This window comes from Protopterus annectens, chromosome 6.part0 (genome assembly GCF_019279795.1).
Source record: "Protopterus annectens isolate FY-2018-M chromosome 6.part0, PAN1.0, whole genome shotgun sequence".
Lineage (NCBI taxonomy): Eukaryota > Metazoa > Chordata > Ceratodontiformes > Protopteridae > Protopterus > Protopterus annectens.
In genome coordinates this window covers 803,687,276-803,702,650 of record NC_056737.1, presented here as the reverse complement: position 1 = coordinate 803,702,650, position 15,375 = coordinate 803,687,276, and positions in this window count along the sequence as shown.

Genomic DNA, 15,375 nt, shown 5'->3' with positions numbered 1-15,375 from the left:
GAACCTTAACACTTGTATATTAGTATATTAGTATTTTAAGTGTCATATAAAGAACCTTAACACTTGTATATTAGTATATTAGTATTTTAAGTGTCATATAAAGAACCTTAACACTTGTATATTAGTATATTAGTATTTTAAGTGTCATGTAGAGAACCTTAACACTTGTATATTAGTATATTAGTATTTTAAGTGTCATGTAGAGAACCTTAACACTTGTATATTAGTATATTAGTATTTTAAGTGTCATGTAGAGAACCTTAACACTTGTATATTAGTATATTAGTATTTTAAGTGTCATGTAGAGAACCTTAACACTTGTATATTAGTATATTAATATATTAGTATTTTAAGTGTCATATAAAGAACCTTAACACTTGTATATTAGTATATTAGTATTTTAAGTGTCATATAAAGAACCTTAACACTTGTATATTAGTATATTAATATATTAGTATTTTAAGTGTCATATAAAGAACCTTAACACTTGTATATTAGTATATTAGTATTTTAAGTGTCATATAAAGAACCTTAACACTTGTATATTAGTATATTAGTATTTTAAGTGTCATATAAAGAACCTTAACACTTGTATATTAGTATATTAGTATTTTAAGTGTCATATAAAGAACCTTAACACTTGTATATTAGTATATTAGTATTTTAAGTGTCATGTAGAGAACCTTAACACTTGTATATTAGTATATTAGTATTTTAAGTGTCATGTAGAGAACCTTAACACTTGTATATTAGTATATTAGTATTTTAAGTGTCATGTAGAGAACCTTAACACTTGTATATTAGTATATTAGTATTTTAAGTGTCATGTAGAGAACCTTAACACTTGTATATTAGTATATTAGTATTTTAAGTGTCATGTAAAGAACCTTAACACTTGTATATTAGTATATTAGTATTTTAAGTGTCATGTAGAGAACCTTAACACTTGTATATTAGTATATTAGTATTTTAAGTGTCATGTAGAGAACCTTAACACTTGTATATTAGTATATTAGTATTTTAAGTGTCATGTAGAGAACCTTAACACTTGTATATTAGTATATTAGTATTTTAAGTGTCATGTAGAGAACCTTAACACTTGTATATTAGTATATTAGTATTTTAAGTGTCATGTAGAGAACCTTAACACTTGTATATTAGTATATTAGTATTTTAAGTGTCATGTAGAGAACCTTAACACTTGTATATTAGTATATTAGTATTTTAAGTGTCATGTAGAGAACCTTAACACTTGTATATTAGTATATTAGTATTTTAAGTGTCATGTAAAGAACCTTAACACTTGTATATTAGTATATTAGTATTTTAAGTGTCATGTAGAGAACCTTAACACTTGTATATTAGTATATTAGTATTTTAAGTGTCATGTAGAGAACCTTAACACTTGTATATTAGTATATTAGTATTTTAAGTGTCATGTAGAGAACCTTAACACTTGTATATTAGTATATTAGTATTTTAAGTGTCATGTAGAGAACCTTAACACTTGTATATTAGTATATTAGTATATTAGTATATTAGTATTTTAAGTGTCATGTAGAGAACCTTAACACTTGTATATTAGTATATTAGTATTTTAAGTGTCATGTAGAGAACCTTAACACTTGTATATTACTATATTAGTATTTTAAGTGTCATGTAAAGAACCTTAACACTTGTATATTAGTATTTTAAGTGTCATGTAGAGAACCTTAACACTTGTATATTAGTATATTAGTATTTTAAGTGTCATGTAGAGAACCTTAACACTTGTATATTAGTATATTAGTATTTTAAGTGTCATGTAGAGAACCTTAACACTTGTATATTAGTATATTAGTATTTTAAGTGTCATGTAGAGAACCTTAACACTTGTATATTAGTATATTAGTATTTTAAGTGTCATGTAGAGAACCTTAACACTTGTATATTAGTATATTAGTATTTTAAGTGTCATGTAGAGAACCTTAACACTTGTATATTAGTATATTAGTATTTTAAGTGTCATGTAAAGAACCTTAACACTTGTATATTAGTATATTAGTATTTTAAGTGTCATGTAGAGAACCTTAACACTTGTATATTAGTATATTAGTATTTTAAGTGTCATGTAGAGAACCTTAACACTTGTATATTAGTATATTAGTATTTTAAGTGTCATGTAGAGAACCTTAACACTTGTATATTAGTATATTAGTATTTTAAGTGTCATGTAGAGAACCTTAACACTTGTATATTAGTATATTAGTATTTTAAGTGTCATGTAGAGAACCTTAACACTTGTATATTAGTATATTAGTATTTTAAGTGTCATGTAAAGAACCTTAACACTTGTATATTAGTATATTAGTATTTTAAGTGTCATGTAGAGAACCTTAACACTTGTATATTAGTATATTAGTATTTTAAGTGTCATGTAGAGAACCTTAACACTTGTATATTAGTATATTAGTATTTTAAGTGTCATGTAGAGAACCTTAACACTTGTATATTAGTATATTAGTATTTTAAGTGTCATGTAGAGAACCTTAACACTTGTATATTAGTATATTAGTATTTTAAGTGTCATGTAGAGAACCTTAACACTTGTATATTAGTATATTAGTATTTTAAGTGTCATGTAGAGAACCTTAACACTTGTATATTAGTATATTAGTATTTTAAGTGTCATGTAGAGAACCTTAACACTTGTATATTAGTATATTAGTATTTTAAGTGTCATGTAGAGAACCTTAACACTTGTATATTAGTATATTAGTATTTTAAGTGTCATGTAGAGAACCTTAACACTTGTATATTAGTATATTAGTATTTTAAGTGTCATGTAGAGAACCTTAACACTTGTATATTAGTATATTAGTATTTTAAGTGTCATGTAGAGAACCTTAACACTTGTATATTAGTATATTAGTATTTTAAGTGTCATGTAGAGAACCTTAACACTTGTATATTAGTATATTAGTATTTTAAGTGTCATGTAGAGAACCTTAACACTTGTATATTAGTATATTAGTATTTTAAGTGTCATGTAGAGAACCTTAACACTTGTATATTAGTATATTAGTATTTTAAGTGTCATGTAAAGAACCTTAACACTTGTATATTAGTATATTAGTATTTTAAGTGTCATGTAGAGAACCTTAACACTTGTATATTAGTATATTAGTATTTTAAGTGTCATGTAGAGAACCTTAACACTTGTATATTAGTATATTAGTATTTTAAGTGTCATGTAGAGAACCTTAACACTTGTATATTAGTATATTAGTATTTTAAGTGTCATGTAGAGAACCTTAACACTTGTATATTAGTATATTAGTATTTTAAGTGTCATGTAAAGAACCTTAACACTTGTATATTAGTATATTAGTATTTTAAGTGTCATGTAGAGAACCTTAACACTTGTATATTAGTATATTAGTATTTTAAGTGTCATGTAGAGAACCTTAACACTTGTATATTAGTATATTAGTATTTTAAGTGTCATGTAGAGAACCTTAACACTTGTATATTAGTATATTAGTATTTTAAGTGTCATGTAAAGAACCTTAACACTTGTATATTAGTATATTAGTATTTTAAGTGTCATGTAGAGAACCTTAACACTTGTATATTAGTATATTAGTATTTTAAGTGTCATGTAGAGAACCTTAACACTTGTATATTAGTATATTAGTATTTTAAGTGTCATGTAGAGAACCTTAACACTTGTATATTAGTATATTAGTATTTTAAGTGTCATGTAGAGAACCTTAACACTTGTATATTAGTATATTAGTATTTTAAGTGTCATGTAGAGAACCTTAACACTTGTATATTAGTATATTAGTATTTTAAGTGTCATGTAGAGAACCTTAACACTTGTATATTAGTATATTAGTATTTTAAGTGTCATGTAGAGAACCTTAACACTTGTATATTAGTATATTAGTATTTTAAGTGTCATGTAGAGAACCTTAACACTTGTATATTAGTATATTAGTATTTTAAGTGTCATGTAGAGAACCTTAACACTTGTATATTAGTATATTAGTATTTTAAGTGTCATGTAGAGAACCTTAACACTTGTATATTAGTATATTAGTATTTTAAGTGTCATGTAGAGAACCTTAACACTTGTATATTAGTATATTAGTATTTTAAGTGTCATGTAGAGAACCTTAACACTTGTATATTAGTATATTAGTATTTTAAGTGTCATGTAGAGAACCTTAACACTTGTATATTAGTATATTAGTATTTTAAGTGTCATGTAGAGAACCTTAACACTTGTATATTAGTATATTAGTATTTTAAGTGTCATGTAGAGAACCTTAACACTTGTATATTAGTATATTAGTATTTTAAGTGTCATGTAGAGAACCTTAACACTTGTATATTAGTATATTAGTATTTTAAGTGTCATGTAGAGAACCTTAACACTTGTATATTAGTATATTAGTATTTTAAGTGTCATGTAGAGAACCTTAACACTTGTATATTAGTATATTAGTATTTTAAGTGTCATGTAGAGAACCTTAACACTTGTATATTAGTATATTAGTATTTTAAGTGTCATGTAGAGAACCTTAACACTTGTATATTAGTATATTAGTATTTTAAGTGTCATGTAGAGAACCTTAACACTTGTATATTAGTATATTAGTATTTTAAGTGTCATGTAGAGAACCTTAACACTTGTATATTAGTATATTAATATGTTAGTATTTTAAGTGTCATGTAGAGAACCTTAACACTTGTATATTAGTATATTAGTATTTTAAGTGTCATGTAGAGAACCTTAACACTTGTATATTAGTATATTAATATATTAGTATTTTAAGTGTCATATAAAGAACCTTAACACTTGTATATTAGTATATTAGTATTTTAAGTGTCATATAAAGAACCTTAACACTTGTATATTAGTATATTAATATATTAGTATTTTAAGTGTCATATAAAGAACCTTAACACTTGTATATTAGTATATTAGTATTTTAAGTGTCATATAAAGAACCTTAACACTTGTATATTAGTATATTAGTATTTTAAGTGTCATATAAAGAACCTTAACACTTGTATATTAGTATATTAGTATTTTAAGTGTCATGTAAAGAACCTTAACACTTGTATATTAGTATATTAGTATTTTAAGTGTCATGTAGAGAACCTTAACACTTGTATATTAGTATATTAGTATTTTAAGTGTCATGTAGAGAACCTTAACACTTGTATATTAGTATATTAGTATTTTAAGTGTCATGTAGAGAACCTTAACACTTGTATATTAGTATATTAGTATTTTAAGTGTCATGTAGAGAACCTTAACACTTGTATATTAGTATATTAGTATTTTAAGTGTCATGTAGAGAACCTTAACACTTGTATATTAGTATATTAGTATTTTAAGTGTCATGTAGAGAACCTTAACACTTGTATATTAGTATATTAGTATTTTAAGTGTCATGTAGAGAACCTTAACACTTGTATATTAGTATATTAGTATTTTAAGTGTCATGTAGAGAACCTTAACACTTGTATATTAGTATATTAGTATTTTAAGTGTCATGTAGAGAACCTTAACACTTGTATATTAGTATATTAGTATTTTAAGTGTCATGTAGAGAACCTTAACACTTGTATATTAGTATATTAGTATTTTAAGTGTCATATAAAGAACCTTAACACTTGTATATTAGTATGTTAATATTTTAAGTGTCATGTAGAGAACCTTAACACTTGTATATTAGTATATTAGTATTTTAAGTGTCATGTAGAGAACCTTAACACTTGTATATTAGTATATTAGTATTTTAAGTGTCATGTAGAGAACCTTAACACTTGTATATTAGTATATTAGTATTTTAAGTGTCATGTAGAGAACCTTAACACTTGTATATTAGTATATTAGTATTTTAAGTGTCATGTAGAGAACCTTAACACTTGTATATTAGTATATTAGTATTTTAAGTGTCATGTAGAGAACCTTAACACTTGTATATTAGTATATTAGTATTTTAAGTGTCATGTAGAGAACCTTAACACTTGTATATTAGTATATTAGTATTTTAAGTGTCATGTAGAGAACCTTAACACTTGTATATTAGTATATTAGTATTTTAAGTGTCATGTAGAGAACCTTAACACTTGTATATTAGTATATTAGTATTTTAAGTGTCATGTAGAGAACCTTAACACTTGTATATTAGTATATTAGTATTTTAAGTGTCATGTAGAGAACCTTAACACTTGTATATTAGTATATTAGTATTTTAAGTGTCATGTAGAGAACCTTAACACTTGTATATTAGTATATTAGTATTTTAAGTGTCATATAAAGAACCTTAACACTTGTATATTAGTATGTTAATATTTTAAGTGTCATGTAGAGAACCTTAACACTTGTATATTAGTATATTAGTATTTTAAGTGTCATGTAGAGAACCTTAACACTTGTATATTAGTATATTAGTATTTTAAGTGTCATGTAGAGAACCTTAACACTTGTATATTAGTATATTAGTATTTTAAGTGTCATGTAGAGAACCTTAACACTTGTATATTAGTATATTAGTATTTTAAGTGTCATGTAGAGAACCTTAACACTTGTATATTAGTATATTAGTATTTTAAGTGTCATGTAGAGAACCTTAACACTTGTATATTAGTATATTAGTATTTTAAGTGTCATGTAGAGAACCTTAACACTTGTATATTAGTATATTAGTATTTTAAGTGTCATGTAGAGAACCTTAACACTTGTATATTAGTATATTAGTATTTTAAGTGTCATGTAGAGAACCTTAACACTTGTATATTAGTATATTAGTATTTTAAGTGTCATGTAGAGAACCTTAACACTTGTATATTAGTATATTAGTATTTTAAGTGTCATGTAGAGAACCTTAACACTTGTATATTAGTATATTAGTATTTTAAGTGTCATGTAGAGAACCTTAACACTTGTATATTAGTATATTAGTATTTTAAGTGTCATGTAGAGAACCTTAACACTTGTATATTAGTATATTAGTATTTTAAGTGTCATGTAGAGAACCTTAACACTTGTATATTAGTATATTAGTATTTTAAGTGTCATGTAAAGAACCTTAACACTTGTATATTAGTATATTAGTATTCTAAGTGTCATATAAAGAACCTTAACACTTGTATATTAGTATATTAGTATTTTAAGTGTCATGTAGAGAACCTTAACACTTGTATATTAGTATATTAGTATTTTAAGTGTCATGTAGAGAACCTTAACACTTGTATATTAGTATATTAGTATTTTAAGTGTCATGTAGAGAACCTTAACACTTGTATATTAGTATATTAGTATTTTAAGTGTCATGTAGAGAACCTTAACACTTGTATATTAGTATATTAGTATTTTAAGTGTCATGTAGAGAACCTTAACACTTGTATATTAGTATATTAGTATTTTAAGTGTCATGTAGAGAACCTTAACACTTGTATATTAGTATATTAGTATTTTAAGTGTCATGTAGAGAACCTTAACACTTGTATATTAGTATATTAGTATTTTAAGTGTCATGTAGAGAACCTTAACACTTGTATATTAGTATATTAGTATTTTAAGTGTCATGTAGAGAACCTTAACACTTGTATATTAGTATATTAGTATTTTAAGTGTCATGTAGAGAACCTTAACACTTGTATATTAGTATATTAGTATTCTAAGTGTCATGTAGAGAACCTTAACACTTGTATATTAGTATATTAATATGTTAGTATTTTAAGTGTCATGTAGAGATCCTTAACACTTGTATATTAGTATATTAATATATAAGTATATTAAGTGTCATGTAAAGAACCTTAACACTTGTATATTAGTATATTAATATATTAGTATTTTAAGTGTCATATAAAGAACCTTAACACTTGTATATTAGTATATTAATATATTAGTATTTTAAGTGTCATATAAAGAACCTTAACACTTGTATATTAGTATATTAATATATTAGTATTTTAAGTGTCATATAAAAAACCTTAACACTTGTATGTTAGTATATTAGTATTTTAAGTGTCATATAAAGAACCTTAATACTTGTATATTAGTATATTAGTATTTTAAGTGTCATATAAAGAACCTTAACACTTGTATATTAGTATATTAGTATTTTAAGTGTCATATAAAGAACCTTAACACTTGTATATTAGTATATTAGTATTCTAAGTGTCATGTAGAGAACCTTAACACTTGTATATTAGTATATTAGTATTTTAAGTGTCATGTAGAGAACCTTAACACTTGTATATTAGTATATTAGTATTTTAAGTGTCATGTAGAGAACCTTAACACTTGTATATTAGTATATTAGTATTTTAAGTGTCATGTAGAGAACCTTAACACTTGTATATTAGTATATTAGTATTTTAAGTGTCATGTAGAGAACCTTAACACTTGTATATTAGTATATTAGTATTTTAAGTGTCATGTAGAGAACCTTAACACTTGTATATTAGTATATTAGTATTTTAAGTGTCATGTAGAGAACCTTAACACTTGTATATTAGTATATTAGTATTTTAAGTGTCATGTAGAGAACCTTAACACTTGTATATTAGTATATTAGTATTTTAAGTGTCATGTAGAGAACCTTAACACTTGTATATTAGTATATTAGTATTTTAAGTGTCATGTAGAGAACCTTAACACTTGTATATTAGTATATTAGTATTTTAAGTGTCATGTAGAGAACCTTAACACTTGTATATTAGTATATTAGTATTTTAAGTGTCATGTAGAGAACCTTAACACTTGTATATTAGTATATTAGTATTTTAAGTGTCATGTAGAGAACCTTAACACTTGTATATTAGTATATTAGTATTTTAAGTGTCATGTAGAGAACCTTAACACTTGTATATTAGTATATTAGTATTTTAAGTGTCATGTAGAGAACCTTAACACTTGTATATTAGTATATTAGTATTTTAAGTGTCATGTAGAGAACCTTAACACTTGTATATTAGTATATTAGTATTTTAAGTGTCATGTAGAGAACCTTAACACTTGTATATTAGTATATTAGTATTTTAAGTGTCATGTAGAGAACCTTAACACTTGTATATTAGTATATTAGTATTTTAAGTGTCATGTAGAGAACCTTAACACTTGTATATTAGTATATTAGTATTTTAAGTGTCATGTAGAGAACCTTAACACTTGTATATTAGTATATTAGTATTTTAAGTGTCATGTAGAGAACCTTAACACTTGTATATTATTATATTAGTATTTTAAGTGTCATATAAAGAACCTTAACACTTGTATATTAGTATGTTAATATTTTAAGTGTCATGTAGAGAACCTTAACACTTGTATATTAGTATATTAGTATTTTAAGTGTCATGTAGAGAACCTTAACACTTGTATATTAGTATATTAGTATTTTAAGTGTCATGTAGAGAACCTTAACACTTGTATATTAGTATATTAGTATTTTAAGTGTCATGTAGAGAACCTTAACACTTGTATATTAGTATATTAGTATTTTAAGTGTCATGTAGAGAACCTTAACACTTGTATATTAGTATATTAGTATTTTAAGTGTCATGTAAAGAACCTTAACACTTGTATATTAGTATATTAGTATTTTAAGTGTCATGTAGAGAACCTTAACACTTGTATATTAGTATATTAGTATTTTAAGTGTCATGTAGAGAACCTTAACACTTGTATATTAGTATATTAGTATTTTAAGTGTCATGTAGAGAACCTTAACACTTGTATATTAGTATATTAGTATTTTAAGTGTCATGTAGAGAACCTTAACACTTGTATATTAGTATATTAGTATTTTAAGTGTCATGTAGAGAACCTTAACACTTGTATATTAGTATATTAGTATTTTAAGTGTCATGTAGAGAACCTTAACACTTGTATATTAGTATATTAGTATTTTAAGTGTCATGTAAAGAACCTTAACACTTGTATATTAGTATATTAGTATTTTAAGTGTCATGTAGAGAACCTTAACACTTGTATATTAGTATATTAGTATTTTAAGTGTCATGTAGAGAACCTTAACACTTGTATATTAGTATATTAGTATTTTAAGTGTCATGTAAAGAACCTTAACACTTGTATATTAGTATATTAGTATTTTAAGTGTCATGTAGAGAACCTTAACACTTGTATATTAGTATATTAGTATTTTAAGTGTCATGTAGAGAACCTTAACACTTGTATATTAGTATATTAGTATTTTAAGTGTCATGTAGAGAACCTTAACATTTGTATATTTGTGTGTTAATATTTTAAGTGTCTTGTAGAGAACCTTAACACTTGTATATTAGTATATTAATATATTAGTATTTTAAGTGTCATATAAAGAACCTTAACACTTGTATATTAGTATATTAATATATTAGTATTTTAAGTGTCATATAAAGAACCTTAACACTTGTATATTAGTATATTAATATATTAGTATTTTAAGTGTCATATAAAGAACCTTAACACTTGTATATTAGTATATTAATATATTAGTATTTTAAGTGTCATATAAAGAACCTTAACACTTGTATATTAGTATATTAATATATTAGTATTTTAAGTGTCATATAAAGAACCTTAACACTTGTATGTTAGTATATTAGTATTTTAAGTGTCATATAAAGAACCTTAACACTTGTATATTAGTATATTAGTATTTTAAGTGTCATATAAAGAACCTTAACACTTGTATATTAGTATATTAGTATTCTAAGTGTCATGTAGAGAACCTTAACACTTGTATATTAGTATATTAGTATTTAAAGTGTCATGTAAAGAACCTTAACACTTGTATATTAGTATATTAGTATTTTAAGTGTCATGTAGAGAACCTTAACACTTGTATATTAGTATATTAGTATTTTAAGTGTCATGTAGAGAACCTTAACACTTGTATATTAGTATATTAGTATTTTAAGTGTCATGTAGAGAACCTTAACACTTGTATATTAGTATATTAGTATTTTAAGTGTCATGTAGAGAACCTTAACACTTGTATATTAGTATATTAGTATTTTAAGTGTCATGTAGAGAACCTTAACACTTGTATATTAGTATATTAGTATTTTAAGTGTCATGTAGAGAACCTTAACACTTGTATATTAGTATATTAGTATTTTAAGTGTCATGTAGAGAACCTTAACACTTGTATATTAGTATATTAATATATTAGTATTTTAAGTGTCATATAAAGAACCTTAACACTTGTATATTAGTATATTAATATATTAGTATTTTAAGTGTCATATAAAGAACCTTAACACTTGTATATTAGTATATTAATATATTAGTATTTTAAGTGTCATATAAAGAACCTTAACACTTGTATATTAGTATATTAATATATTAGTATTTTAAGTGTCATATAAAGAACCTTAACACGTGTATGTTAGTATATTAGTATTTTAAGTGTCATATAAAGAACCTTAACACTTGTATATTAGTATATTAGTATTTTAAGTGTCATATAAAGAACCTTAACACTTGTATATTAGTATATTAGTATTCTAAGTGTCATGTAGAGAACCTTAACACTTGTATATTAGTATATTAGTATTTTAAGTGTCATGTAGAGAACCTTAACACTTGTATATTAGTATATTAGTATTTTAAGTGTCATGTAGAGAACCTTAACACTTGTATATTAGTATATTAGTATTTTAAGTGTCATGTAGAGAACCTTAACACTTGTATATTAGTATATTAGTATTTTAAGTGTCATGTAGAGAACCTTAACACTTGTATATTAGTATATTAGTATTTTAAGTGTCATGTAGAGAACCTTAACACTTGTATATTAGTATATTAGTATTTTAAGTGTCATGTAGAGAACCTTAACACTTGTATATTAGTATATTAGTATTTTAAGTGTCATGTAGAGAACCTTAACACTTGTATATTAGTATATTAGTATTTTAAGTGTCATGTAGAGAACCTTAACACTTGTATATTAGTATATTAGTATTTTAAGTGTCATGTAGAGAACCTTAACACTTGTATATTAGTATATTAGTATTTTAAGTGTCATGTAGAGAACCTTAACACTTGTATATTAGTATATTAGTATTTTAAGTGTCATGTAGAGAACCTTAACACTTGTATATTAGTATATTAGTATTTTAAGTGTCATGTAGAGAACCTTAACACTTGTATATTAGTATATTAGTATTTTAAGTGTCATGTAGAGAACCTTAACACTTGTATATTATTATATTAGTATTTTAAGTGTCATATAAAGAACCTTAACACTTGTATATTAGTATGTTAATATTTTAAGTGTCATGTAGAGAACCTTAACACTTGTATATTAGTATATTAGTATTTTAAGTGTCATGTAGAGAACCTTAACACTTGTATATTAGTATATTAGTATTTTAAGTGTCATGTAGAGAACCTTAACACTTGTATATTAGTATATTAGTATTTTAAGTGTCATGTAGAGAACCTTAACACTTGTATATTAGTATATTAGTATTTTAAGTGTCATGTAGAGAACCTTAACACTTGTATATTAGTATATTAGTATTTTAAGTGTCATGTAAAGAACCTTAACACTTGTATATTAGTATATTAGTATTTTAAGTGTCATGTAGAGAACCTTAACACTTGTATATTAGTATATTAGTATTTTAAGTGTCATATAAAGAACCTTAACACTTGTATATTAGTATATTAGTATTTTAAGTGTCATGTAGAGAACCTTAACACTTGTATATTATTATATTAGTATTTTAAGTGTCATATAAAGAACCTTAACACTTGTATATTAGTATGTTAATATTTTAAGTGTCATGTAGAGAACCTTAACACTTGTATATTAGTATATTAGTATTTTAAGTGTCATGTAGAGAACCTTAACACTTGTATATTACTATATTAGTATTTTAAGTGTCATGTAAAGAACCTTAACACTTGTATATTAGTATATTAGTATTTTAAGTGTCATGTAGAGAACCTTAACACTTGTATATTAGTATATTAGTATTTTAAGTGTCATGTAGAGAACCTTAACACTTGTATATTAGTATATTAGTATTTTAAGTGTCATGTAGAGAACCTTAACACTTGTATATTAGTATATTAGTATTTTAAGTGTCATGTAGAGAACCTTAACACTTGTATATTAGTATATTAGTATTTTAAGTGTCATGTAGAGAACCTTAACACTTGTATATTAGTATATTAGTATTTTAAGTGTCATGTAGAGAACCTTAACACTTGTATATTAGTATATTAGTATTTTAAGTGTCATGTAGAGAACCTTAACACTTGTATATTAGTATATTAGTATTTTAAGTGTCATATAAAGAACCTTAACACTTGTATATTAGTATGTTAATATTTTAAGTGTCATGTAGAGAACCTTAACACTTGTATATTAGTATATTAGTATTTTAAGTGTCATGTAGAGAACCTTAACACTTGTATATTAGTATATTAGTATTTTAAGTGTCATGTAGAGAACCTTAACACTTGTATATTAGTATATTAGTATTTTAAGTGTCATGTAGAGAACCTTAACACTTGTATATTAGTATATTAGTATTTTAAGTGTCATGTAGAGAACCTTAACACTTGTATATTAGTATATTAGTATTTTAAGTGTCATATAAAGAACCTTAACACTTGTATATTAGTATATTAGTATTTTAAGTGTCATGCAAAGAACCTTAACACTTGTATATTAGTATATTAGTATTTTAAGTGTCATGTAGAGAACCTTAACACTTGTATATTAGTATATTAGTATTTTAAGTGTCATGTAGAGAACCTTAACACTTGTATATTAGTATATTAGTATTTTAAGTGTCATATAAAGAACCTTAACACTTGTATATTAGTATATTAGTATTTTAAGTGTCATATAAAGAACCTTAACACTTGTATATTAGTATATTAGTATTCTAAGTGTCATGTAGAGAACCTTAACACTTGTATATTAGTATATTAGTATTTTAAGTGTCATGTAGAGAACCTTAACACTTGTATATTAATATATTAGTATTTTAAGTGTCATATAAAGAACTGTCATCATCATTTCCATTTTCTTACAATGTGTGAACTTGCTTAGTTTACATGTTTAACTGCCTTTAGCCTTGGTCATGGGTGAAAATATCCATAAACTACTTTACTTTCACAATTCATATTTATTTGCCCTATGTGCTGGCTCCAAAATTCCAGATGCTGCTAATTTTATGCAATTCCAGATTGACAGCCAATTTAAGTAGTTAACATTTTCAGATTTAAATATCTCTCACCCACTGGAAAATATTTGAAAATTTGATTTCTCTTGAAGCATATTTACCATTTGTTTGTTAAGTCCATTTATTTATTTATTTGTCTTTGTTTACCAGGAAAATCCAGCTGGGCACTGAACCCGTTTTCATTGTAGGCTGAGGAAGAAAAAGCCCAGATTTACAAAAAATATGAAAAAGAGTTATAAAAATAAAAATATAAAACAGAATCATAAAAGAAGTATCTATATCTGTGGTACTAATTTATGGTAACTTGTACACTACACTCATATTTAACTAGTGTACAAAACCATAGAATATAGAAGTGCAACAGCAGAATATAAATGTGAAAAAAGTTTCTAATGAATACTAGTTATGTTATAAAAATGACTGCTAGAAGTAGCAAGTCGATTTAAAAATAAGTATAGTTAACTCTAGTACAACTAGAGCGAGTATACGAATAGTTAATAATAAAAATATTTTGTAAATAATTCTATCCATTATGTACAATTTATTTACACAGGTGGGACTCTTGCACAAGTTTGGTATTTGATTGTATGTGTTTTCCATTTAGTGACGAGGATAGCTGCATTCAGGTTTCTGTTCAAATTTATTTTACTAACAGTCTCTTTTGGAGAATAAGAATGTATAGTTTGCCATCTGGTGACAGAACTTGTTGCTACAACATATACAGACTAAAACCTTGCATATTTGCAAAACAGAGGATTTTGATTGAGTCACCGATCATAACTTGGTTATGTGTTTGAGGCATGGATGCCAAGAAATTCACCTCCCAAGCTTGAATCATAGCATCCATGTCAAGATCACATCATTTTAAGTTATGATCGGCTATTCAATCATAATTCTTTGTACTGCATGGAGATCTGTCCACTCCATGTACTAGTAATCACAGAAAAATGAAATAAAAAAAACTGAGAAGTGTTGTGCTTCATTTGAATGTAGTTAGGAACCACTTTGAGTCTTTATGTATTCCCTGAGTAAGGGAAGCAGCTGGTTCCCAAATATATTTTATGGAGTGCAATGTAGACACCAGACAGAACTGGAGTTTAAATTAACCCATTTTGTGTTCTGCCGGTGGTGTTTATGCTCAGATATGAGTTAAATAACACC